At 42.9% G+C, this 24,069-nt stretch overlaps 1 long non-coding RNA gene and 2 other non-coding genes across 3 annotated transcripts; all 3 read right to left on the bottom strand.

The window, feature by feature from the left end:
- Nucleotides 1-87: 87 nt before the first annotated feature.
- On the bottom strand, nucleotides 88-4,459 carry LOC143821355 (uncharacterized). The gene is made up of 6 exons (XR_013225780.1): nucleotides 4,353-4,459; nucleotides 3,701-3,749; nucleotides 2,612-2,727; nucleotides 1,767-1,802; nucleotides 1,377-1,564; nucleotides 88-212 (listed from the first exon to the last, which is right to left on the bottom strand). It is a non-coding gene; the product is annotated as an uncharacterized LOC143821355 (long non-coding RNA).
- LOC143828160 (small nucleolar RNA SNORD50) lies at nucleotides 1,641-1,712 on the bottom strand. The gene has a single exon (XR_013227540.1). It is a non-coding gene; the product is annotated as a small nucleolar RNA SNORD50 (small nucleolar RNA).
- Nucleotides 2,506-2,576, bottom strand: LOC143828169 (small nucleolar RNA SNORD50). The gene has a single exon (XR_013227544.1). It is a non-coding gene; the product is annotated as a small nucleolar RNA SNORD50 (small nucleolar RNA).
- Nucleotides 4,460-24,069: the final 19,610 nt, after the last annotated feature.

The raw sequence follows: 24,069 nt of genomic DNA, 5'->3' as shown, positions 1-24,069 counted from the left end.
AAACTGTTTTGATGTATTTATTCACTGCAACTGCATGTTCTTAGTATGATTCTGTGTCATTCAAAAAATAAAGGCAAACACAACTACTTGATATTTACAATTCCCAAATTTTATATTTATTGCACTGCCAATTCCCACCGATCTCTCAAATCTTGAGGCTGCTTGAAGTATATACAGGAGGACTTCAGCTGATTTCTGGACACCAAATTTCACTAAAAAATGGAAAAGATTTTAGTTATGTGAATTCAGTCAATTGTACTGCAGTAGACTTCCCAGTGAGCTCAAGAGGGTGAATCCAATCCACCCAATTCAGGTTTCCACTTTTTGGCACAAGCCAGTAAACCTCTCACCACCCACAAACGCTTCCAAGTTATGGCACACCCTTGAACAGGAATGCAGGAATCTGTTAAGACTGCCAGCACTTTCTCCACAAGTAGAAAAGGCGGTCCCACTAGTTTCCTCAAATCACTCTTTTATGCAATAATTCCAATTCAGCCAATTTGGGAAGATGGTGTTTTACTGTTTAAATCAGGTTTTACTTCATACATTGAGAACTAGTCTGTTATCTGGAAGACCAGGATACAATGAAATAATATACATTTATTTTTCAATGTTTATACGGCTGCTCTTAAGTCTGGTGGCGGTTTACAAGTATAAAACAATAATTCCATAAAAACAGCCCTTATCAGAAACCAAACAGACGGCAAACACTACCCTAAGATTCTAAATACCCCACCCCCTATCCCCGGATTCAGCCCAAGGTCCAAGTTCTTTTCTAATGGGAACGGGGAACCAGATCTAACATATCTGGGGGAACCTCTGATGCCAACACCGAAACCCCGCCCTGACCTCAACCATATGCCTGGCAGAAGAGCTCCATCTTGCAGGCCCTGCGGAAACTCTGGCAGGGCTCGCAGCTCTTCCGGGAGCTCATTCTACCAAGCTGGGGCCAGGAGTGAAAAGGCCCTGGTTGAGGCCAGGTGGATATCTTGGGGGCCCAGAACAACCAGTAAATTCATACCCACAGAGAGAAGAGCCCTGCAGGGGGTATAAGCAACCCCACAGTCCCACAGATAGGTAGGACTCAGGCCACGTATAGCCTATAAGGGTACCTTGAACTTGCCCCGGAAGCAGGCTGGTAACCAGTACAGTGAGTGCCCAGCTTGCTGGGGGGTAAACGGTAATGACTGGGGAAGGCACTGGCAAACCACCCCGTATTGAGTCTGCCATGAAAACGCTAGAGGGCGTCACCCCAAGGGTCAGACATGAGTCGGTGCTTGCACAGGGGATACCTTTACAGCACTCTAGACAATCTGTACTTCTGTTTGTCATTACTTATTAAGTGCATTTTTAATGTACAACACATTTAGCAATACCTTTTTTATTTTTGTAAAAGGCCTCAAGGAAGTAACTCAGCCTTCACAAGTTGTTCCTTTATCTTTTAGAACAGTTAAGTGGCATCTCGTGTGCGTGCACACTTCAGTGACACCAACAAAGTTCTTCCGTTGCTTTGATTGTAGGTTAAGAACCAACAGATGATCCCTACATCCAGTCAACAGCCAGCCTACAAGGGAAAGTACCAAGAAATTAGCAATTTTAGCAATAGGACTGGTTTCAAAAATTGTTCTACTGGTGGCATAACCTCAGAAGCCAGATCCGTATTTGAGATTTTTCATCAAGTGCTCAGGTTCGGGATAGGTTCATCACTGGCTGGATCAATTCAATGTTTTTATGTCACTATTTATTAATAATTCATATATACATACCTTTGTGGGCTGCAATTTTGGTGGCATGTTAACAGCCTAAAAAAAAAAAGCCAAAGGCAAACTTTAAATGATTGCTTAGCTGTTATCATTCCCCATCAAAGTTTGAATCCAGAACTGTTTTCTCTCTTTTTAAATTGTCTTAGTTTTTAATTACATGTATTTGAATTTTTGTCCGAATTACCGTAAATAAATATTGACAGTGGAATCTTCCATACCTAGTATCTTCAAATATCTGGACTCAGACCTTGTTCTTGTGCATCAGCCCAACACAGCTACACATCTGAATCTATTTCCCATATAAAAGCATTCAAATTCACCCTTCATTTTAAATAGTGCTATAAAGAATCAATTTTTAAAACAGATTTTTAATATATTCCACAAGAACCACAATTTCCAGCTACGTTTTTAAGTGAAAAGTGTTTCATATTTATGGTCCAGTATTAGGCCTGGTGCAGACACAGCACTGATTTCCTGCAGTCTGTATCCAGAAAACTGCACATAGAAATAGTATGGGTCCCATGTCAAATGGTTTGAATGCTGATAGGAAAAGCAACATACCTAGACCATTTACTAAAATTACAGTGGTCTGTGACCCTAAGTTTGTTAATCTTCAATTTTGCCTAGAGTAATTCAAGTGACATCAACAAAACTACTCGGAGTACATAGCTTCACAGAATGCCAGTTACTTGTTTATTTCCTGCAACAATCTTTAAAGTATCTTATTCTGAACAAACGAAGAATCTCAGAAGCCAGATCCGTATGATACTTTTCATCAGAAATATCAGGTTCGGGATAGGCTCATCATTGACAACTTCTGTTCTGGTCTTTCTTTATATGCAACTAACCATGGGATGAAATTCTGCATGGCTGTCCAGCTGTTAACTTGATGGCCACTTTTATAATTGTGTACTAGAGACACATATTCATTCTGATGATGTCACCCTTCAGGAAATTTCACAATCTAGAAAAAACAGATGTGGAAAAATTACAACTATGAAAAATCAAATCTCCTAAACTCTACAGGAAATCAAAAATCACCATGACTGTGGTGAACTTATTTATTACATAAGACCTCTAGTCAAACCATAGCTCACAGGTACCCAAGTGTGGAGCCAGCCCACACTTTTCCTGATGAAAGCTGTTTTTAGAAAGTGGGTGAAGCCAGTTATGGCTTTCTGCCTAGCAAGGGACTGGATTAACTACTGAAGACTTGTTTTTTATGCCCCTCTTTTCACTACCTGGAGTCTCAAAGCATTTACAATTGACTTCTCTTCTTCTCCCCACAACAACCTGGAAGTAGGTGAGGCTGAAAAATCTCTGAGAGGGACTGCTGCGTAAGAACAGCTCTAAGAGGACTGTGACTAGCCCATCTGGCTATACATGGAGAAGTGATGTATCAGACTGGATATACAGATTAAAAAAAATATTTTGGAAGCAACTGTCATCGCAGAAGATTTACATTGTGCTACTGAAGTTTAGCTGTGGCAGTCATTTGTGGCTGGCTATACTTTCTGCCACCACCATTTTATTTTGTGCCCATCATGTCAGGATTTCAAATGTGATCACTAGATTAGTTCAGGAACACAGATACACTTGCCATCGTTCCATTAGGTAAAGGTATCCCCTGTGCAAGCACTGGTTCATGTCTGATCCTTGGGGTGACGCCTTCTAGCATTTTCATGGCAGACTCAATACGGGGTGGTTTGCCAGTGCCTTCCCCAGTCATTACCGTTTTACCTCCCAGCAAGCTGGGTACTCATTTACCGACCTCGGAAGGATGGAAGGCTGACAGCCAGTATGCATTTAATAGATTAACCTTGCCTCTTCAAAGAACTTTAAATAGTTGATTTTAAGATTTGTGGAAGAACACCTGGAATATTTTATAAATGCAAGCCAGAAAGTTCATGCTTTTATTGATCAGTATGAAGAATTACCTCCTTTCCATATGTGCAAACAACAATACAGGATCTAGCTCCATGGTTGCTGGAACAAATAGAAAATAAAGAATGAGATTAACCTAATCACAGCTTAATTTTCTTAAGATATTATTTTTACTGACAGTTTAAGCATAGTTTTCTTTCCCCCATGAAATCAACAAGGTTTACATACAAAGAGAGTATATATTCAAAATAAATCAATCTTATGGATTCTTACTCAGGAGTAAATTTCTCCGAGGGCAAACACTGTATTTAAACACATGAATCACATATAGACATACTTGCCTCAAAGCAAATGCTACCGATTGCAGCAGAAACACCTCCACACAATATTGCATGTAAGCCTTTTAAAGTATGTATGTTCGGGGCAACCACCAATAGATAGCTTAGGCCACGTGGCGCGGCCTAAAATACTCGACTCAGATGCCTCTTCCGCCAGCCTACAACTCCCAGCAGGCTGTTCACCTTCGAACTCTCCTCACGCGTAAGCGCTAGGATCGCTGAAGGCCGGAACCGCCAGTACTCCTAGAGGCAGTCGATGAGACAAACCACTCACGCTGAATTGACGCACCTGACAATAGGCTACGGGAGACCAATCTCTTCCCCCCGCCCCCCCAATAAAGAGAGAGAGAGATCGCATCTAACCTACTTGTAAAATGGCGCCATTCACCAACCCAACGCATCTCCCACCGCAAAAAGAACGAGCCGTACTCCGCGCAAGTCCTTATATAGACAAGTACGGACGAGACCGAGGCTGGCCACGCCCCCTCCTTCCCCATTGGCTGCATAAGGGAAAGGACGGCGTGTCTTTTCAAAAAGCCACACGCAGCCTATAGCGTTAAGCCGCGCCCACCAGAGAGCGTGTCTGGCTGGCTTGAATCTTCCTCCATAGCTCGAACGCAATTCCGTCTCTCTGCATTCCGCTTCCGGGTGTCCGAATCCGCTGCAGTCCTCGGTTTCCGTATCCTTCCGAGGCTCTTCAACTGATGCTCTTTTTCCGGGCGGGCGGGGCTCTCCTTTGCCGCCCTTAACGCAATCCCAGCGCCCCCCCCCCCCCCGAGCACCAGTCCTCAGCACGAGGCCTGCCCCGGGCGAGTGACCTGTGCGCCTCCCTGAGCTGCAGGCCCCGTGCCACAGACGGAAGAGCCCCTCCCCCGCAGGCTCTGCCCTCGGACGGCTGCCGAGAAAGCCCCCGCTAGCCCAGCCGCCCAGGAAAAGAGCAAGCTGGCCTCGCGGGAGGGGTGGAATTGCGCCATGCCGGAGTGGAGGGGTTATAATGCTCTTTGTCCACAGCCAGCTTGCTGTCCATTGGGACCCTTGACGGTCCCACTCGGTGGAACAGGAAGTCATGCCCCTTGGTTCCAGATGCAGAAGGGCTGGCTGTGGTTCAGCAGTGGTGGGAAGGAATAGTCCTCTGTGCTCGATACTTTAGTAGTGAAACTTTATATATAAAATATAAATATTAGGTGGGGCAGCAAGTCTAGTAGTCACCTGGCCACTGCTTTAATGACTCGGTGGGTAAATGCAAGGGATACAAGGGATAGAATGATTATGTGCCATAGAGAATAGGGTGGTTGTGCTGCCCAAAGCAGCACCCTAAATTGGCACAAAGACAAGGAGAGGCACCAGTGACATGGAAGGACACCCACTGCCATCTTTCAGAGCCAGACTATCACCTGCAGGCTGGCAGTGGTGCTGGGGCTTGGGTTTTGCACAGGCTGTAAAGAGATGGGAACAAGAACAGACTAGGACTGTGACATTTTGTGATTTTGTTATTATGTGCCTGTTGATACAACCAAAGACTACATTCTTCTCCTTTACTGCTGCATCACCCTGCTCATATTAAGTTTACCATCCATAAGAACTCCAAGATCTTGTGGTATAGTGGTTAAGTGTGGTGGCTTCTAATCTGGCAAATTAGATTTGATTCCTCGTTCCCCTACATGTGGCTAGCTGCATGGCCTTGGGCTCACAACTCTGGTAGAGCTGTTCTGACTGAGTAATAACAGTGCTCTCAGCTTCTCCTACCTTGCAGGGTGTCAGTTGTAGGGAAAGGAATGGGAAGGCAATTGTAAGCTGCTTTGAGAAAAGTGGCATATGAAAGGCGACTCTTTTGTTTATGCCCACTGCTACCCAGAAGTGTGTCTTGCATCCAGTATGCATGTATATCATTTTGTGACCCAGGTGTGGAACTCAGCACTACTCCTTATTTAATTGTGTCTTCCCATTTACCCACTTTTCCAGTATATTCAGTTCCCATTGAACTTTATCTTCTGGGTGTACACTATTCCTTTCTGGAGATATGGGGATTTTTAAAAAAATTATACTTCCCTTCCTTATGGATCAGCATGGTTTACAAAGAACATATATTATGTGATACAATGCAACATAGTATGATAACTGTCATTATGCAATATCATCAACATAGTCATAACATAGTTAACATTTATTCACAGAACATTTAATCGCAGTAATGTTACAGTTGCACCCCCATAAAATGAGTGTGAGAAGGGGTTCTGGAAGCCCAATGGGTGTTGTGATTGATCTCAACCAAATGCCTGGTGGAAAAACTCCATGGGCAGAGAGGCTGTTTTTCAGGTACACTAGACCCAAACCATATATCACCTTGAAAGTAATTATCAGGACCTTAAGCTTGATCCAGTATTCAACTGGTAATCATTGCAGCTGTTGGAGTGTGGGCCAGATGTGGGCCTTCCAAGGTGTTCCTGTGAGAACCCTGGCTGCTGTGTTGTGGACCAGCTGTAGTTTCTGGATTAAGGATAAAGGTAGGCCTGTGTAGAGCAAGTTGCAGAAGTCCAGTGTGTTGCATGGATCACTGTGGCTAGGTGTACTAGTAGTTGGGCTTGGCGCAGGGGGGAAAATGCCAGCCTGAGCTTGTTTCTCTGCAACGAGATAGTCCCATCTGGGAGTGATGGGAGACAATGACACCCAAAGTGTGTTGTAAAGGGCCGGGGGGGGGGGGGAAGGCGTCCTACGGGGCCCACCTCCAATTAGTCGAAGGACCACACGTGGTCCGCGGCCCACAGGTTGGGGATCGCTAACTTAGAGGACAAGGAACCACACTTATGGCTTAAATTGTAATTGTGCACAGTATGCTTAGTGATACGTAGATGCGGAGGTCAGATTTTGCTTTGGAAACTTAAACATCAGGTGTTACGTCATCTAAGTACGCTTCTTAGGATGAAATCATTGTTTAGAGCTGCTATATAGTTTGAATCAAGCTCAGAATTCTACTTTCATTTGAAAGTTCCAGGATCCCTACTGTTCTGCTCCATTGGAAATCTTTTTTTGCACTCCAAAGGAGTATTTCCAGTCCACATCTTTGATAAGTTAGTTCTACCCTCTCTGCTGTTAAAACAAGAAGATACTAAGACACCAAAAGATACTGTCAGGTCACCTAAAGAACCCCTGCTGAGAGATCATCAACCAAATATAATAAAGTGGAATGATCAACCTCACTTTTAGCTGCCTCATATCTTCAGCCATATTGATTGTTTATTTCATTTTACCCTTCCTTTCTCCACTGTGAAAACCAATGCAGATGATGCTATCCTCCTCTCCTTTTTATCTGCGCAACAGATTTGTGAGGTAGGTTAGGCTGAAAGTGCGTGACCAGTCCAAAATAATCTGTTGAGTTTCTACAGCAAGATGAGGATTCAAACCTGAGGCTCCCATACTCTTAAGACTGAAGCTCTAGTTGCTATACCACTCTGGCTTTCATTGGGGAGCTGCTGTTGAACAGTAGCTGTTTTCATTTACTATATAGGTTGATTGATGAGTACTAGTTTTGATAGTAATTATTGTAGGGACCAACTTTAAATAAATACAACATAATATTGCTGAAGGTAGAATTTTTAAATATATTAATTAAAATTTTATTTTATTAAAAATTATATACAAAAGGTTTGCATGAAGATATGATATAATATCTTACTTGGTTTAAAATTACAGTATCACTGATGAAGTAATATGAAAACGAGACTGTACCTAGGAACTTGTTCTGCTTATATTGTTTGAATACAGTTTTTGCCATCGCCAGCTTGAAAAGTACTCCTTGTTGAGACATGGAAATCAGGTGATATCAAGTCAGAAATTGCTGGGCACAGACATTGCCAGGTGGGACCTGGAGATATCCAAGAATTACAGCTAAACTTCAGGCAACAGGGCTCTGTCCCATCAGAAAAAAAATGACCACTTTCAAGAGTGCATTCTATGGCACCATATTCAGCTGAGGCCCTTCCTCTTTCCAAACCCTGCCCTCCACAGATTTCACCATAAAATGTCCAGGAATTTTCCAACCTGGCTTTGGCCTGATCCTGATGAGTCCTCCCTCAAAGGCCAAAATAAGTGTGGAAAGGGCCCTACCTCTTGCTTTTCATTGAAAAACAAGCCTGGAATGTTGCATGATTGCTCAGCAACAACCACTGAAATAATCTGAAAGCTAGAGGCATTCCATTTTGAGTTTTAAAATCCTCCAGCATCTTTATTACAAACTTAAGGCCCTTTTCAAGTTTGTAGAAAGATCTGTTCATAGTTCCAGTCACAGTTTTAACTATCCAAGGGTTTGGTCAAGTTCAGTATTAGAATATAAGATAATAGTACAAGATTATTCTGAGTCCTTAAAGGTAAAGGTATCCCTGTGCAAGCACCGGGTCATATCTGACCCCTGGGATGACGCCCAGCGTAAAGAGCTGCATGACTATTATATGCTCTGTGCCCTACCCAGGGTTGTGATCTCCAGGCTGGGAAATACCTGGCAATTTTGGATGCGTTACCTGAGGACCATGGATTTTGGAGAGGAGAGGGACTTCAAAAGGGTGTAATGCAGAGAGTCTGCCTTCCACTGTAGCCATTGTTTTCACACGTAAAATCAGACTGAGTCCATCAAGGCCAATATTGTTTACACAGACTGGCAGCCTCTCTCCAGGGTCTCAGGCCGAGGTCTTTCACATCGCTTTCTACCTGATCCTTTTAACCGGAGATGCTGGGGATTGAGAGTGCCCACTGATTCCCAGCATGATTTCAAGCTCCCTTCCACAAGCTCTATTCATACTAGATAGGATTTAAGCAGTGTTAAGACTCAGGGTATTAAAAAGATTGGCACAGGGTTCTTATCAGAACAGCTGCCGTGTTTATCTTTCCTTTTTCAGAAGCTTGACAAACCACACTCTTACAGCCTCTCATTGGCAATAAAGTCTCCATCTTTCAAAGGAGTGATAGAGTGCATGGAACCCTTGTCACGCTGCTTTGTGCAAAGCCTTCTGTGTAAACTACCTGAGACAGGCTGACTCCGTTCTACGTTGTCTGCGATTATGCAGGACAACTGAGCAATTCTTTTATTGTAGTTACGACAAATCGGAATGAAACCATGATTTAAACGCACATGAACCACTATATTAACTGGAAAGTTACTGGGAGACACTGAATCTGCAGGTTCTGTCTGGGAGTAAATTCTGAAGACTAAAAGCAGTAATAAAGTTCTTTAAATCATTCTTGAATGTTCTTTTATTCAACTAGGAACTCAGTTGGAACAAAGCACACGGTTACACTCGTTTTCATCACAAAAGCTTTCATCAGTAGCTTTGCTCCTAAATTTGGTTTCGGACATTCAAGGTTGCAAAGGTAAACCCATCTTATTGTGGTGCTAGAATGTGGGTGAATTAACCACTCCCGGAAGTTGAGGAGAGACTAACACTTTAAGGCATTACTTAACGGCAATTGTGGAAACTGATTCCTTTGAGTCTTCGCGCTTATTTTTGTGGGGTCAGCAGGTCTTCATTTTGGGGAGTAAATTCTGAGCATGCCATCTACAACCAGGAAAGGAACGAAGAAACTAAGCCAACAACATCTTGGCAAGCAGTTCATGTACACTTAAATAAAATAGGTGGGATGTATCTTCAGAGGATCATGCCTGGATAGTGTTATATGTTGTAAAGTACAATAATTGGGTTTCTTTACTGACCTGTTTTACCAGTCTGCTCAGCAAAATGTCAGACTCGTGACACTTAAGTTGGAGGAAGGCTAGAGGAAAGTTCAAATTTCGCCAATCAGATCTAGACATTGTTATATGTAGCAAAATATAATAATTGGATTTCTTTAGTGACCTCTTCTACCACTCTGCTCAGCAAAGTTTCGTGCTGGTGACACTTTAGTTGATGGAAGGTTCCTTAGGCTAGATGAAAGTTTCAGACTTTGCTGATCAGGTCTAAACATTGTTATATGCTATGAAATATAATAATTGGATTTCTGTCCTGACCTACCACTCTGCTCAGCAAAGTTTCATGCTGCTGACACTTTAGTTAATGGAAGGTTCCTTAGGTTCAAGGAGAATTGCAAACTTTGCTGGGCAGAGTGGTAGAATTCAGGCCATTGTGTTTGAATCCTGCCTTTGGCCAAGGACCGAACTATACATTATAACATATGTGAGTCCACCATGGAGCCTTATTGCTGCTGCAAGTTCCCAGTGAGAGGGGGGAGGGGGACTGTTCAGATTGGGGCTGCAACCACTCCTCCCTCAACACCGGAGTCTTGATCTGAACTGGGCTCCCACAGCACTTTAAAATGAAGTTCTCACAGTGGGAACTCACAGCTGCATAATGGCTACAGGTCCCTAAGGCCTGTAGCATATAGCTGAGCCCACTGACATTTTATTGTTGAACAGTCATATAAGAATTTCTATATGTACATGGGGTGGGACATTTTTGTCAATTCCTCCCTCTCATTGCAGTCCACAGTGCCCCCCCCCCCAAATGTTGTTTCTGATGCATACGGGTCCTTCGGAAATATCTTGAGGAAACATCCATTAAAAATCAGAATTTCTAGGTGGGATCGCAGCTCACATATGGCCCTCAAACCAAAATATATACCTTACTTTTACTAGTGCCCTTGCCTATGAAGAGATATGTAAATTCAGAACTGCATAGATATAAATTATATATACCCCATGTTTGTTGCATAGCATAGGAAATAGGGTTTACAACTCCAAGTTGGAAAATTCTTGGAGGATGGATGTGGAGGGGACCTCCATTGGTATAATGCCTCCAAAGCTTTAATTTCCTTCAGGCGAACTGATGTCTGTCATCAGGAGATCAGACGTAATTCCATAAGATCTCCAGGTCCAACCTCTAAAGGATGGCAATCCTAAGGATGAGCCTTGATAACAAGCTCATAATTTAACTTCTTGTGGCTTTCCTAATATGGACATTAACACACATTTCCATTTATGCCCAGTAGGGGGCAATTAAACACAAGGTATTTACTTCCTTTTAACAAACTGGAAAGATTTCTGGATTAATTTGAGATGTAGAAATACTGTTGTTCAGGAGTGGATCAATATTAGGTTTTGATTGCTGGTGTACAGAGGGTCTGTTCCACAGAGGGTCTGGATAAAAGATGATGAGCTATATATTTGCCTGATAATGACAGCCTTTCCACGTTGCTTCCAAGAAAAGGAGCAATGCTTTCTGAAAGTGAGTTTATAGAACAGCCCTGTTCAACAAAAATAAAATGGCATGCAATTCATTATTCTCAAAGCAATGAAAGGGAGAAAAATATGTTGGCGGTAAGAAGGTAACCTAATTTGAATAAAAATGTGTCCCCTGGGACTAGAAAAGGAAGAATAAACTAACAAAAACTGTTCGTGAAATTACAGAGATAAATTTTTAAAAATATCTTCCTGCCAGGACAAATGGAATAGAACCAAAAACAGTTCTCATTATACAGCTCTGAAGATTGCCTAATCATTGTCCTTTTGTACATACAGAACAGGCGTGACACACTTTGTGTCCACTTGAAGGACAGGAGCTAGCTGCCTCCCCCCTCCATTTGCACATAAGCTGCCCAGTGGGCCACTTCTTAACCACTTCCTCAAAGCCTGTGTGATAGTCCAGTAGCAGCTGGTAAGCAGAGTTGCTGTGTGGGTGGGTTGCTGCTGGGAGTGCACCTTCCAATCAGCAATACCAAAGAACTTGTGCCACGTGCTGAAAGTTCAACTAGAATTCTGGACCATCCCAGTAGGCCTGCCCTAAACAGTGAACACCCCAAGTGATGCTACTATGCAAACAATCAGATCTTGGCTATATGGTAAAGCCATTAAACTGTATCAAAGAAGAGACAGGCGGTCTTTACACTAAACGGGGGGATCCTCTTATGCTACCCTAAAATCTATACTAAGAACCATGGTACTTGCGTGGACAAAAGCTGTAGAATGGGATCTCCCACTGGGGAAAAGCTGTCTGAAGCTGAACCAAAAAAACCTGTCTAGTTCCAACCTAGTGGGCAGTTTTCATGATGGCGGTAAATAGACAGTTGATCAATATTAAGGCCAATATTCTGTAATTGTATGGATGTGATTGCTTTTCATTATAGAATATATTTTCAACTTGTTAAAGTTCTAGAACATAGTATGCAGCCTTCTATTTATTAGTTTGTGAAATGGTCACCATACAATTTAGTAACAAGTAATAATTAGTTTTATTAAAAGGTGATTGACACTGGATGAAAGTTGAAACTCAAGAAATGGATAAATTGTTTATACAATATTTAATTTTCCACTGATATCCTGCCCTTCGCTGGTGGCTCAGGGTGGGTAACAACAAATTTCAATTCAGCATTAAAATACAATAAATGAGAAATAAGAGATAAATATAATATATATAATTATTTTGTTGTTGTTGGATTTCTCCCAAAAGGCTTGTTGCAGGTCACAACACATATAATCCTCATTAAAAATTCCCCTAATACAATAAAATAGTTTAAAAAAACCCTAAAAACCCAAACACAAGAAACCAAGTGGCGGCGGAACATACACAACCTAACCCAACCTGCCCACAGCCCAGAGGGCCATGGGGTTATTAATCATTTTGCTACATTTCACCGCCAAGAAGAGTCCAGGGGGGTGGGTCCAGCTCTTCCTTAGAGCGCTGGCCTCAACCATAAACCTGGTGGAAGAGCTCCATATTACAGGCCTATGGAAATCTGAAACCCTTCCGGGAGCTCATTCCACCAGGGAAGAGTCTGCACTTACTTTCTTTATTCTTTATTCTATTGTCAATCCTGTTAAATTCATATCACTTTGAACTCGGGTCTTCCTCTCCCCCCCCCCCCATTGAAACAGGAAAGTCTTCTGCACGTTGTTATGGTAGTTCAGAAGGGGAGGGGATCCAAGCCTCTTTCTTTCTTTTCTTGAAGTTGAGGGAGAGGAGCCAGGCAGGGAGCCTCTTTCTTTTCTTGGAGGGGTGGGGTGGGGTGGAGAGGATCGAAAAAGGCAGAGGAGGGAGGAAAATCCAGGACCAACAGAAGTTGAGAGGAATTAGGAGCTTCTCCTTTAAGGCAAATTTGTCACATGACCAGGTGTGGTCTATCAGAGGTTCTCTACCATGGAGCTTGGTTTCCCAATCCGGATATTGAGGCTTAAAAGCACTCTAAGATATCGCACAATAAAGGTAGGGTCACTCTGGATCAATCCTTCTTGCTGCAGAAGGAAATTTTAAATCGCCCCAAATCCAAACGGAAATCGCATTCTGCGTAGAGGGCAGGGACTGAATCGATCTGGGGTTAGAATAAAAGCTCCGTGCAGTTTACACCCAGGTACGGGCCAGGACCAAAAAGGCCCTAGCCCTGGTTGAGGCCAGATGAACTTCCCTGGGGCTGGGTACAACCAACAGATTTGTACCCGCAGAGCATAAAATCCTGCAGGGGAGAGGCGGTCCCACGCGCAGAGCATAAAATCCTGCAAGGGAGAGGCGGTCCCACAAGTATGTGTGTCCCAGATCGCTGCAAGCCTTAAAGGTTAATACCAAAACCTTGAACCTGATCTGGGCAGTAATCGGTAGCCAGTGCAGCTACCTCAGCACAGGCTGGATGTGGGCCTTCCAAGATGACCCTGTGAGGACCCTAGCAGCCGCATTTAATCAATTATGGTGTTAAAATTTAAATTTAAAATCTAAAAGAAAGTACAGTTGCCATTCTCTTCAGGAGGAATTATAGCTGAGCTGAGGGGAGCTATGTGAGGTTCTTAGAGAGTTTGAGTGGGTGGACTTTTTGGCAGGGAGGTGTTTTGGGGCCTCAGCTGTAGGCCTGGTGGAACAACAATGTCTTACAGCCCTGCTGAACTGATTAATGTCTAATCTCATTAGGTAGAATGTGCCACCAGGCCAGGACTGGGGCTGAAAAGACCCTGGTCCTGATTGAGGCTAACTTCATCTTTTCGTGGTCAGAGACCCTGAGCTGATTCTGATCACTAGATCTTAATGTTCTTTGGGGGACATAGTGGAGTAGATGGTCTTGCCGGTTCAGCTGCCCAGACCATTTAGGGCTTAAAAGATCTGGTGCCAGTGCAACTACAATCGCAGAGATCGAATATGTGCTCTGCATTTAATCCTAATAAGGACCAGAGCAGCTGCATTCTGAACTGGCTGAAGTTTCCAGAGCAGTTTGAAGCAATATCTAATCTAAATACTTCTTGCTCAAAACAAGCTGATCCCACATCTGCAAACTCTATACCTGAATAAATGACTCAGCCAGGTAGTTGCAATTAATTATGAAGTCTCTTTAATTACCATGATTGTTGAAGTCCTCCAAATATAGTTTGCTAATTTTCATGGATATTCAACTCATGACGATAATAGCTTAGAGGTATTTAAACAACTTTACAAAAGCATGAAATGATTAAACCTAATACCGCACATCACTGAAGTTGTTCTGCACATTCTGTGAGCTGAAAAACATCTTGGTTTTACAAATTAGATAAGTAAAACAGGATAGGATGACTAAGTTATAACTTCACTGTAAAGAAGTGTCAAGCAGGCACAGTTTACTGGATATTACATATTTCTGATTCAGGATTTAATCCAGTAAGTAAGTCTGAAATTGGAATTCCACTTAGAGAAGTGGCAAAGAGTTGCCAGCCCCACAGCACTAGCCGTCTCCCCTGCCAAACAGGTCAGAAAGGTTTAACTTAACTTTAGGGTTTAACTTAATTTCTTCCTGTGCACAAAAGGGTAAGGCTGAAGGGGAAAGTTTCCTAGATGCCCCCATGTGTGGAGAAATATGCTTGTTGTTAAGTAAAAGAAATTGCTAAATGTATTTTGATTGTGGAAATGACTGACAACATTCTGTTCTACCTCATTCGTCCATAGGTCTGGTGGCTTGCGAGGTGCTAGATGTTAATTGTATGACGGGGCATTTCCCAGAGAGTGTATAAGGCCAGGCATAGCCATGTTAGTATTAGAGTAGAAATCAGGGTAGCAGAATAACCACGACCGTCAGTCAAATATATAGGATACGTTTGAATGAAATTTGATCCACGTGGGCTTGGACTGATCCTTGAACTTTGGAAGAAGTAATGGTCAGCTCGATTGTCCATGTTTGAAAAAGAGGGGTGATGGGACTCCAGGACTGAAGGTCAGGACAGGATAGATCAGTATATCAAGACAGTGAGATTGGGGAAGAAAAGTGGGTAAAGAAAAGTAATGGAAGAAAAAAAGCTGTTTTTCTTAATACCACATTTTCCCCTACTTGTAGGAGACCCAAAGCAACTTACAGTCACCTTCCTTGCCTCTCCCCTCAACAGACACCCTGTGAAATAGGTGGGGCTGAGAGAGCACTAAAAGAACTGATCTTCAAGAACAGCCCTAAGAGAACTGTGACTAGTCCAAGGTCACCTAGCTGGCTATATGTGGAGGAGTGGGCAGTCAAACCCAGCTCTCTAGATTAGAGTCTGCTGCTCTTTAACCACTACACCATGCAATGGCATGGACAACTCTGAAAGTAAGGATGAAGAGGTTGTGCTAGTACTGGGAGTGGACAGGAAGCTAGTGTAAGAATTTAAGATGAGGTATCACATTGTCAGAATGAAAAGATGAATTATTCTGTTCGTAGAGATCTGAACAGTAAAAAAAGGGAATTAGGTGTGACAGTGGAAGGCCAGAATATTCATAGTATTGAAATAGACAAGGCAAAGATGAGCAGAGAAAGGAACCTCTCGGGGCCAAAAAAGATTCAGTGCTGGAAGTTCTGTATATGAAGCTCTCAGATGTCCCCTCTCCTTTGAAAGAGCTGGCATGAGAGACCCCAGTTGGCTCATGATTGCAGGGTAGAGGGCGTAGATCAAGCCCTTCCTGATTTGAAATGGTCCCACATAACTGCCATTTGTCCCTACAAGTTTTGGTACCGTGGAGCAAACAGGAGCTCTGCAGGGCTGTTTCAGGTTCCAGAAAACAATGTATGGGATGAGGAGGCAGAGAGCTCTGTGTCTCTAAGACACACTGGTCTTGACAGTCTTTGAACTCCAAGAGTACATGCAACATAGGCAAAGGGTATAAGGAGCACAGAGTCCACCTCTCACTTTGAGAGCTCTAGTTCCACTCTATGCCAGATAAAAATTAGGCTTAGAGTAGATTCGTCTCTGCTACAAATAGGGTTGCCAGGCCCATCTTGGCCCCCCTTTGGGAGTGGTGAGGGCAGGGTGGCCAGATCCGCACTAGGAAACTCCTGGAGATTTGGAGATGGAGACTGGGGAAGTAAAGAACCTCAGTGACCCATTATGCACGGGGGTTTTAGCGCACATTCGGGGTGGAATGGCGGCGACTAAAATCACGGATAACGCACGGAGCCGGCTGCAACCGGCTGCAGCTTCGGTGCATGCCGCCGAAAAAGCCGCGTCAGTGAAACGCAGAAGAAAGCGCAGCTTCCGGGTGAGCGGGGCGCAACCAGAAGCGGCGCCCGGATCGGCGCGTGCATAATCGGTTACTCTGGGTTTTGCCGCCGTCGCACCCCGCCCCGTGCATAACCGGTATGCGTCGCGTCTTCCCCCTCCGCGTTTTCCACGTGACCCGAAATCGCCGTTTCGGCGGCCGTGCATAATGGGCCAGTGGGGTACAATGCCAGAGTCCACCCTCCAAAGCATCCACTGTCTCCAGGGGGATTAAGCTCTGTAGTCTGGATATGAGATGAAATTCCAGGGGATCCCCACATCTCACCTGGAGGCTGGCATCCCTAGCCATGAAGAACTGGGTCAAGGAATGTTAGTCACTGACATTTTGTGCTATTTCAATGTTAAATTTAGTCAGTGTCATACTATAGCTAAAATGATTCTGAGATGTCTCAGTTTAAATAGTAGGTATTAAAAATGGGAGTTGGTTAACTGATTCTAATTAAAAGACATAGCTGGCAAACCTGTTTAATCATCAAGCTATGAATTTCTCTATCTCTACTATCTCTGTCTTTTAAATTGTGCATAACTGCATTACCTTCATTGTCAAATCATTGGATACTGAACACTCTTTTCTTTTAAAGCCTCTTTTCTTTATGGAGGACATTTTCCTTGTCCAGAATGGGCATCCTCATAGGTCAGCCTGAAAAGTGGCTGAAAAAAAGCAGTCAGGGATTTGTATTTCTGGAAAACAGCTGAGTCAGCAGTTCTGAACAATGCATCCCCACAGCTGAGCAGTGGCAGGGCGGTTCACAGAAAACATTGCCGGTGTAATACATAGAACTGTCTGAACGCATAACACAGTCATAAATAACATATCAACAATAAAGTAACAGAGGTTTCAAGTAGAACGACAACTCAAATAGAACAACAATCCCCAGGGAGGTCAGGCTGCTTTAGGACATGGAGGGGGTATCTGTAGGGACAGACAGGCAGATGTTATTGGGACGGTCAGACTCAAGCGAATGCTTGGTGGAGGATCTCCCTTTTGCAGGCCCAGGTCCTACAAAATACAGCTCTTCCACAAGGCCAACCAAACCAACTGGGCCTCCAGAAATCCCTCCCCATGAACTGAATCCCAAACCGACCAACCTATGGTTCCATAGTTGACAAGTTAATATTATCATCATTAGTATCAGAACTGTTACATGGAAATGTTACCTGGATTATTATCACTAGTTATGGAAACCACTGTTACTAGTGCGTTCTACTTGATGTTATTGAATTACACTATACTTATCTCTACGTTCCATGTAAACTGTCCTGAGCCACAAGTCACAGTATATAAATCTGAGAAAATTAATGAATGAATAACTCCTAGTTAAATTCTCCCTAGTATCCAGCTCCTGCAAATGCATGGTACATATTAATGTTTGATAATGAAATATTAAGATGAAGTTCAAGGGGGAGTATTAGGGAAGAAGAATGTCAGAAACCTCTTTGCATTACCCAGCCAAATCCACTGTGGTAAGTGTGCAAAATCAAGATTAAGCCATCTCCCCACCCCTCACTAGGTAAGATGGGCAATAACACTGCTCTTTACTTTTCAGTGTCTGTCTCTAGTTAGTAAAGAACTAGGAGGTACAAGTTGCATGACCTCAGAAGGAGGCTGGCTCAGCCTATGCCTCACTTCACCGGCATCTATCTTCTGAACTGCAAGCCATTCATAGGTCACAATGCTGGCCTTTCTGGGTTCCTTGTAATAATAAACTGCATCACCCAAGAGATGATCTTTAGTTAGTAGACCAATGCCACATTCTGGCTCCAAATCTCTCTAAAATATCTAACTAATAATGAACAAAATTAAAGCAGAATAGCAGGTACAGTATGTGTTGCTAAGGAAACTATAATGGCTGTTTTCCATTTTCACCCTGAATGGATAGAAACACTCAAAAATGCAGGATTTGAAATCAAAGTGAATGGCACAACAATTATAAAAGAAAATAAGCAGATTTTTTTTAAAAAAAAGTTTTTTGCTTCCTATAAAAAAAGTCCCCCATACCATTAAAGATAGTATTCCTGTCAGTAAGTGGTCATAAAGGCTGAAAATTGACTGCCCAAACAAAATGGGTGGCAAAAGTGTAGTTCTAGGAATGTGGCAAACTGATGTTCTTTTTTCATGCCACCAGGATCACAGAAGTCAATATCCCTGCACAACATTTATGATCCATCACATTCTGTCCACCCCCACGCCTACATCTTTGCTTCTCTTTTGTGTACAGCACAGCCCCTGCCCTGGCCATGGTTTCCTCACATCTGCTGTTTAGACAGATGGTGAATTAATTCATTAGAATAAATCTATTTTTATCCCACATTTCAACCTCAGGGGCCTTTAACAGGGGTTACAAAACAAGTAACAGTGAAATATCAGCAGTTAAAAAGGGAAAAAAAAGTACAAGCATTGTTCTGATCATCAGCTACAGAGTAGGCTATACATGGGCATTATGCTTCTTGTCTGGTTTGTGCCACTGAATGGCTCAGGCAAGCCCAAGCCCATCAGATCTTGGAAGATAAGCAGGGCTGACCCTGGCTAGTATTTGGATGGGAGGCCTCAAAATGTTTGGATGGAGTTCTTCCAAGGAACTCTAGAGGCCATGGTGTGGAGACAGAAAATGGTAAAGCCACCTCTGAACATCCCTCGCCTGGCTGCCAGACAATCCTCAGAGCCTCCTGGCCCTACTACACAGATGCCATATGATAAATAGCCACTGAATGACCACTTGTAAGATCCAGAAATGCCTCCATATGGATGTTGTGCACAGTTACCTTGGAGTAAGCCCCACTGAAGTCAATCAGAATTATAGAAAAACAAAACAAAACACATTGTTAGTACCATGTTGTTAGCATTCCTATTGCTTGTAATTAATTAAAAGCTGGTATGTTAATAGTGCAGTGAGATCAAGCTTCCATCCATATATGTATTTAAAGCTTATTTATTTAAAATACAGTTACCCTGCCACCCCCTCAGAATCAAGGCAGCTCAGTTTGATAGCTCGATGACCCAATGCCCCAACTAATCTGGTTTTGACTTTGAAAACGAAGATTTTAGCGCATGTTATAGTGCTTATGAATATGAAAAATATGAAAATTAATTTTACTAAAGTACTTAAACATTCAAACCCAGAAAGTATATTAAAGACAGCAACTTTTAAAGCTATTTCATGATTTTTCTAGTACCTCAGTCATCAGGATTTAAGCAATTAGGATTGACAGTTCTGATTACCCTGGAAAACAAAAATGGATTGTGTGTTTCTGTAGTGACATACTGACTCTCATTGAATGTCATTGTTCAATCTTGAGCAGCAACCCCCACCCAAAGGGTGCTTTTTAAATTCCCTTTCCCCATATTGATGAAGCATGGTTTTCCAATGATTGTGAATGCGAAATGAGTACAATTGAGAATTGTTTGGAAATAAATAAATACAGAGCACAAGGATGAGACCTTGTGTACAGGTGAGGGTATTTCATGTAAAAGATGTGTATAATAATTGTATTTAGTATTGTGTTTTAAGTTTCTATGGAAACCTGTTTTCAAAGATGGAATCAGAAAACCTGATAGTGCATGCCTTGATTTTGCTTTCTTCTCTGCTTAGAGTAGAAAATGACAGGTGACAGTAGAAACAAGGGTACAGCATAAAACAGGAGACGTGGCTTCCTCCTCTATATTGTCCAGGACAACTTAACCCCATATCCTGATATCAATACACTGTGATTTCCTCTATCCTCTACAACAGCAGCCAATAACGGGATGTGGTAGCAAAGAAAGGCACAGGATAGTGATTTCAGAAAATGAAATGGAGAACCAGGAACATGGGGGGCGGGGGGGGGGGGCACCATGGGAAATAACTGGTGTTATGTGCACCAAAATATCACTTACAGGAAAAACTGGAAATGATGTCATGTAACTCCAGGTAAAACTATAGCATTTCCAGCCAGTGGCATACTAAGGGTGGGGTGGAGGGCCTTGCTATGTCTAGCCATACCTCTTTCCTTCTAAAAATGCCGTTCTGGCTGCAGCCATTAGGGCTAGGCAGGACACAGGCTAATAATACATTCTGGTTCACATGAGTGTATGTGGGGGAGCACTTTATTTTAAAGGCTATAGAATGGTTCTTACAAAAGGCATGCTTATCAAGACAAGAGTACAAAAAAGATAACACAGGTAAATTAATCTAATCTCTTGGTCCCAGTATCATGGCTTGTTTACCCTGCCTTGGAATAATCACTCCCTGCATTGGGGAGCTGAAAAAATATTGTGGTTTTATTCAGTCATTAATCCCTTCTTAACTAAAGCTTTAAGCCTTACTGATTTCCAGCAGATTTGTGATCAAAACTGACATCGTTTTGCCCATGGCTGTGCCTATCTTTTGAATCAAGAGGGCTGTGGGAATACTCTGGATGGAGTTAAGGCAATTCAAGAGGCAAAATATGCAAGATGGCTTGATCAGAATCTTAGCAGAAATATAGGGTTGCTCTGCTGCACTCCCTTCCCTTTAGGGTTTAGTGTTAATTTATGTAGCAGTTAATATGGCATTTAATTCTTTTTCATGACATCTAAACAAGGTCTATCATTTCTCTTCACGTATAGTATGAATAATATTGTTCATAAAATGCAAGCATCTCGTGGAGCTCTGGGAACAAGATATTTGGGGAAATGAACACTGGATTTTGTACTTTTCTTCTGGTAATGTTTTGTTCTGGTTGGAGCTAACCTGGGACCAGCTCCTCCACTAGGTTTAACTAAACAATTGCCTAAGGCAGGGATTCTCAGCTAGGCTTCCAAGGACCCCTGAGGTTATGTAGGAGGTCTCCAGGGATTACTTGGCCTTTCTGAGAAATTTGGATGGCTGCTGACATCACTAGATGTCAGTAGGGCCCACTTTCCCTGCTGCTTTACAGGTCCAGTCTCTTTCTCCACAATAGAAATGGTAAATGGCCGACTGATTGATTGGCTGACTCCTGCATCTTCTGTGCCCACTTCTCTGAAGAGGCATGTCACCATTTCTGGGGTTTCTCAAAGGATGAAAAATATTTCAGGGGTTCCTCCAAGATCAAAAGGTTGAAAAAGGCTGGCTTAGGGTGTTCAAGGTACAAAGGGCACCCAAACAAGTTCCGTCACCACCCTACTCTCCCACAGATTGGGGTCTTCCCGGGTATGTGGCATCCCTGGCATTCCTCAGCTGAGGAGAACCATGGCCAACCTACTCTTTCACTCATGTGCTCTGTTGAAGTGGAGAGGTCAGGGCCTTCTTCAGGCACCCACCTGCTGTCAAGGGGCAGGACTGTAAGTGGGCTAGGAGATGCGGCCTTTTTCTAGGACCTTTTTTGCCTCCCAATCAGACCCTGTTGGGAGGCATGGCAGCACAGTAAGCTGCAGCCCTCTCCCCAGTGAGGGTGGCATGCGTGGAAGCAACTTCTCCATGGTACAGGGAACAGGAGGACAGCAGCAGTGGCTTCCCTGCCCAAAGTGACAGGCAATTTAATCCTTTTCCTTCCAGATGTATCGATCTCAGTAAAGAGAATCCCCTCTCGGGGCACAGCCTCTGGAACAGCTGCCAGGATTCTGTTACCCAATCCTGTAACATTTTGTTCCACTGCTCTTTTTGGCTGGCACCTGGAGAAGTTAAAATCCAATGTCTGTCAGTCTCCCACCTTTGGCAGTATAATCCAATTGTCTTTGCTCTCCCAGACATTAGTCAGAACAAATGCACCAAATGGAGTTTTAAAGCTGCATTCCTCTGTGTTGTTGTTGTTGTTGTTGTTGTTTAAGGCAAAAGCCCCCCCCCCCCCTTATCCATAACATACCCAAACTGGGAAACATTATGAAATTTTCCTTAATAACCTGTGTATAAGGGAACAACACTGGGGTGATCTCCAATATTGCTTAATTGCTGTTGTTCAAAGAGGAGAAGATTAGAGAATTATACCTTCACAGGCCTATTGGATACAGGTGCTGATGTTACAGTGGTCCGCACAGATATGTGGCCATCAACTTGGGAAACTACATCAGTCAAGCAGCTTTGGGGAGTTGGAAGTAGTCATACAGCACAGCAAAGCATTCACTGGATTCAGGTTGTTACCTCTACTGTGTCTACAACACATGTTCAATTCCATCCCTTTGTTCTCCCTCTTCCACTCAATATCTGGGGTATTAGCACAGCTAGACTCACAGATTCAATTAAATGTCTAAGGCTGCTGCCTTGTCCCTCACATGGCTCCCTGGGGAGCCTGTTTGGGTTAATCAATGGCCTCTACCACTTGTTAAGTTTCAAGCATTAAAGCAATTGGTAGCAGAACAGTCAAAGAGATATAAGCAGATTCAACACTCCGGTTTTTGTGATTAAAAAGAAATCAGGCAAATGGCATCTGCTACATGATCTTAGAGAAATCAACAAATGTATTCAATCCACGGGATCGCTTCAGTGTGGTACATCCAACTCTAATCTCATTCTTCATGATTATCAGCTGTTACTCATTAACTTTAAAGTTTGCTTTCACAGTCTCAAGCAGTTCACAAGACAGGAAGCTTCCAGACCCTGCCTGGAAAGAACCTGTACTTCTAATAACTTGGGGAAGAGGGTATTTTTTCTATCCTCACAGGTCCAGTGTGGATTCCAGCAAGGTGTGTCAGACCAGCAACAGATAGCGTGGCACAAAGGTCTGAAAACCCCTATCCCAAACTTCAATCTGCAGCTGACCCAAATGGTTCAGCTGCTCAGGCAATCAGAGGCAATCTGCTGGTCAAGTTGGGGAGAGAAAATCTATCACCAATCTCTCACTGCACAAATAGTCTTGCAACAACAGAGGAAGAAGGCTTTACCTGAAAATCTTGTGGTTATTGTTTTCACATCATCACAGCTAAATGACTATAGTCCTGTGTCTTCTCTTATTTACCTGCCTACTGCTGCTAATATGGTGGAGCAAGAGAAGTTTTCTACACATACTATGAATATGGGACTTCAGAATGCTTATTGTATGTTTCAAGTACATGGTACATGGTACTATGGTATTATACTCCATTGAAGCCCCTAACCTCCCTACACCCTACCCTCCTCAGGCTCCACCCTCAAAATCTCCAGGTATTTCCTAATCTGGAGCTGGTACCCCTATACCCCTATTGTACATCCCTGCACAAAACTCTCAAACTATTTCCAGGAAGTATATGTATCGCTAATGTTAATACTTATTTAATAATAATTCCTTTCCCACCAAAGAGAATACACAGGGTCCTCTCCCCCCCCCCAACACAGACACACACACACACATAGGTGTTCTTGTTGATACAGGGGGAAAGCTGGAATCTAGTTTCTATATAATTACTACCTCCCAGAAATCATGCATGATTCCCTCAGTAAACTAAATTATGTTTGCTTGGATTAACAATAATAAAGAAAAAGGGTTCTCTACATTCATGTTGATTTTAATACACTTTGACTTCTGTGATAGAGGGGAAGGAATTATCTTATGAGTAGGCGAGAATGAGTTTGCTTGCTGCAGATAACTGATAATACTTTCCTATATATTCAAAGCACAGGGCAATTCTATGGCTCTGTTATCCTGGCAGCTGTTATGTCATTGCTATGCCATCATTGCGTATGGCTGGTACAATGGAAACACTACATCTGCATAACTT

This window comes from Paroedura picta, chromosome 1 (genome assembly GCF_049243985.1).
Source record: "Paroedura picta isolate Pp20150507F chromosome 1, Ppicta_v3.0, whole genome shotgun sequence".
NCBI lineage: Eukaryota > Metazoa > Chordata > Lepidosauria > Squamata > Gekkonidae > Paroedura > Paroedura picta.
The sequence above is the reverse complement of the archived record's forward strand: the minus strand, read 5'-3'. Positions and strand labels throughout refer to the sequence as shown.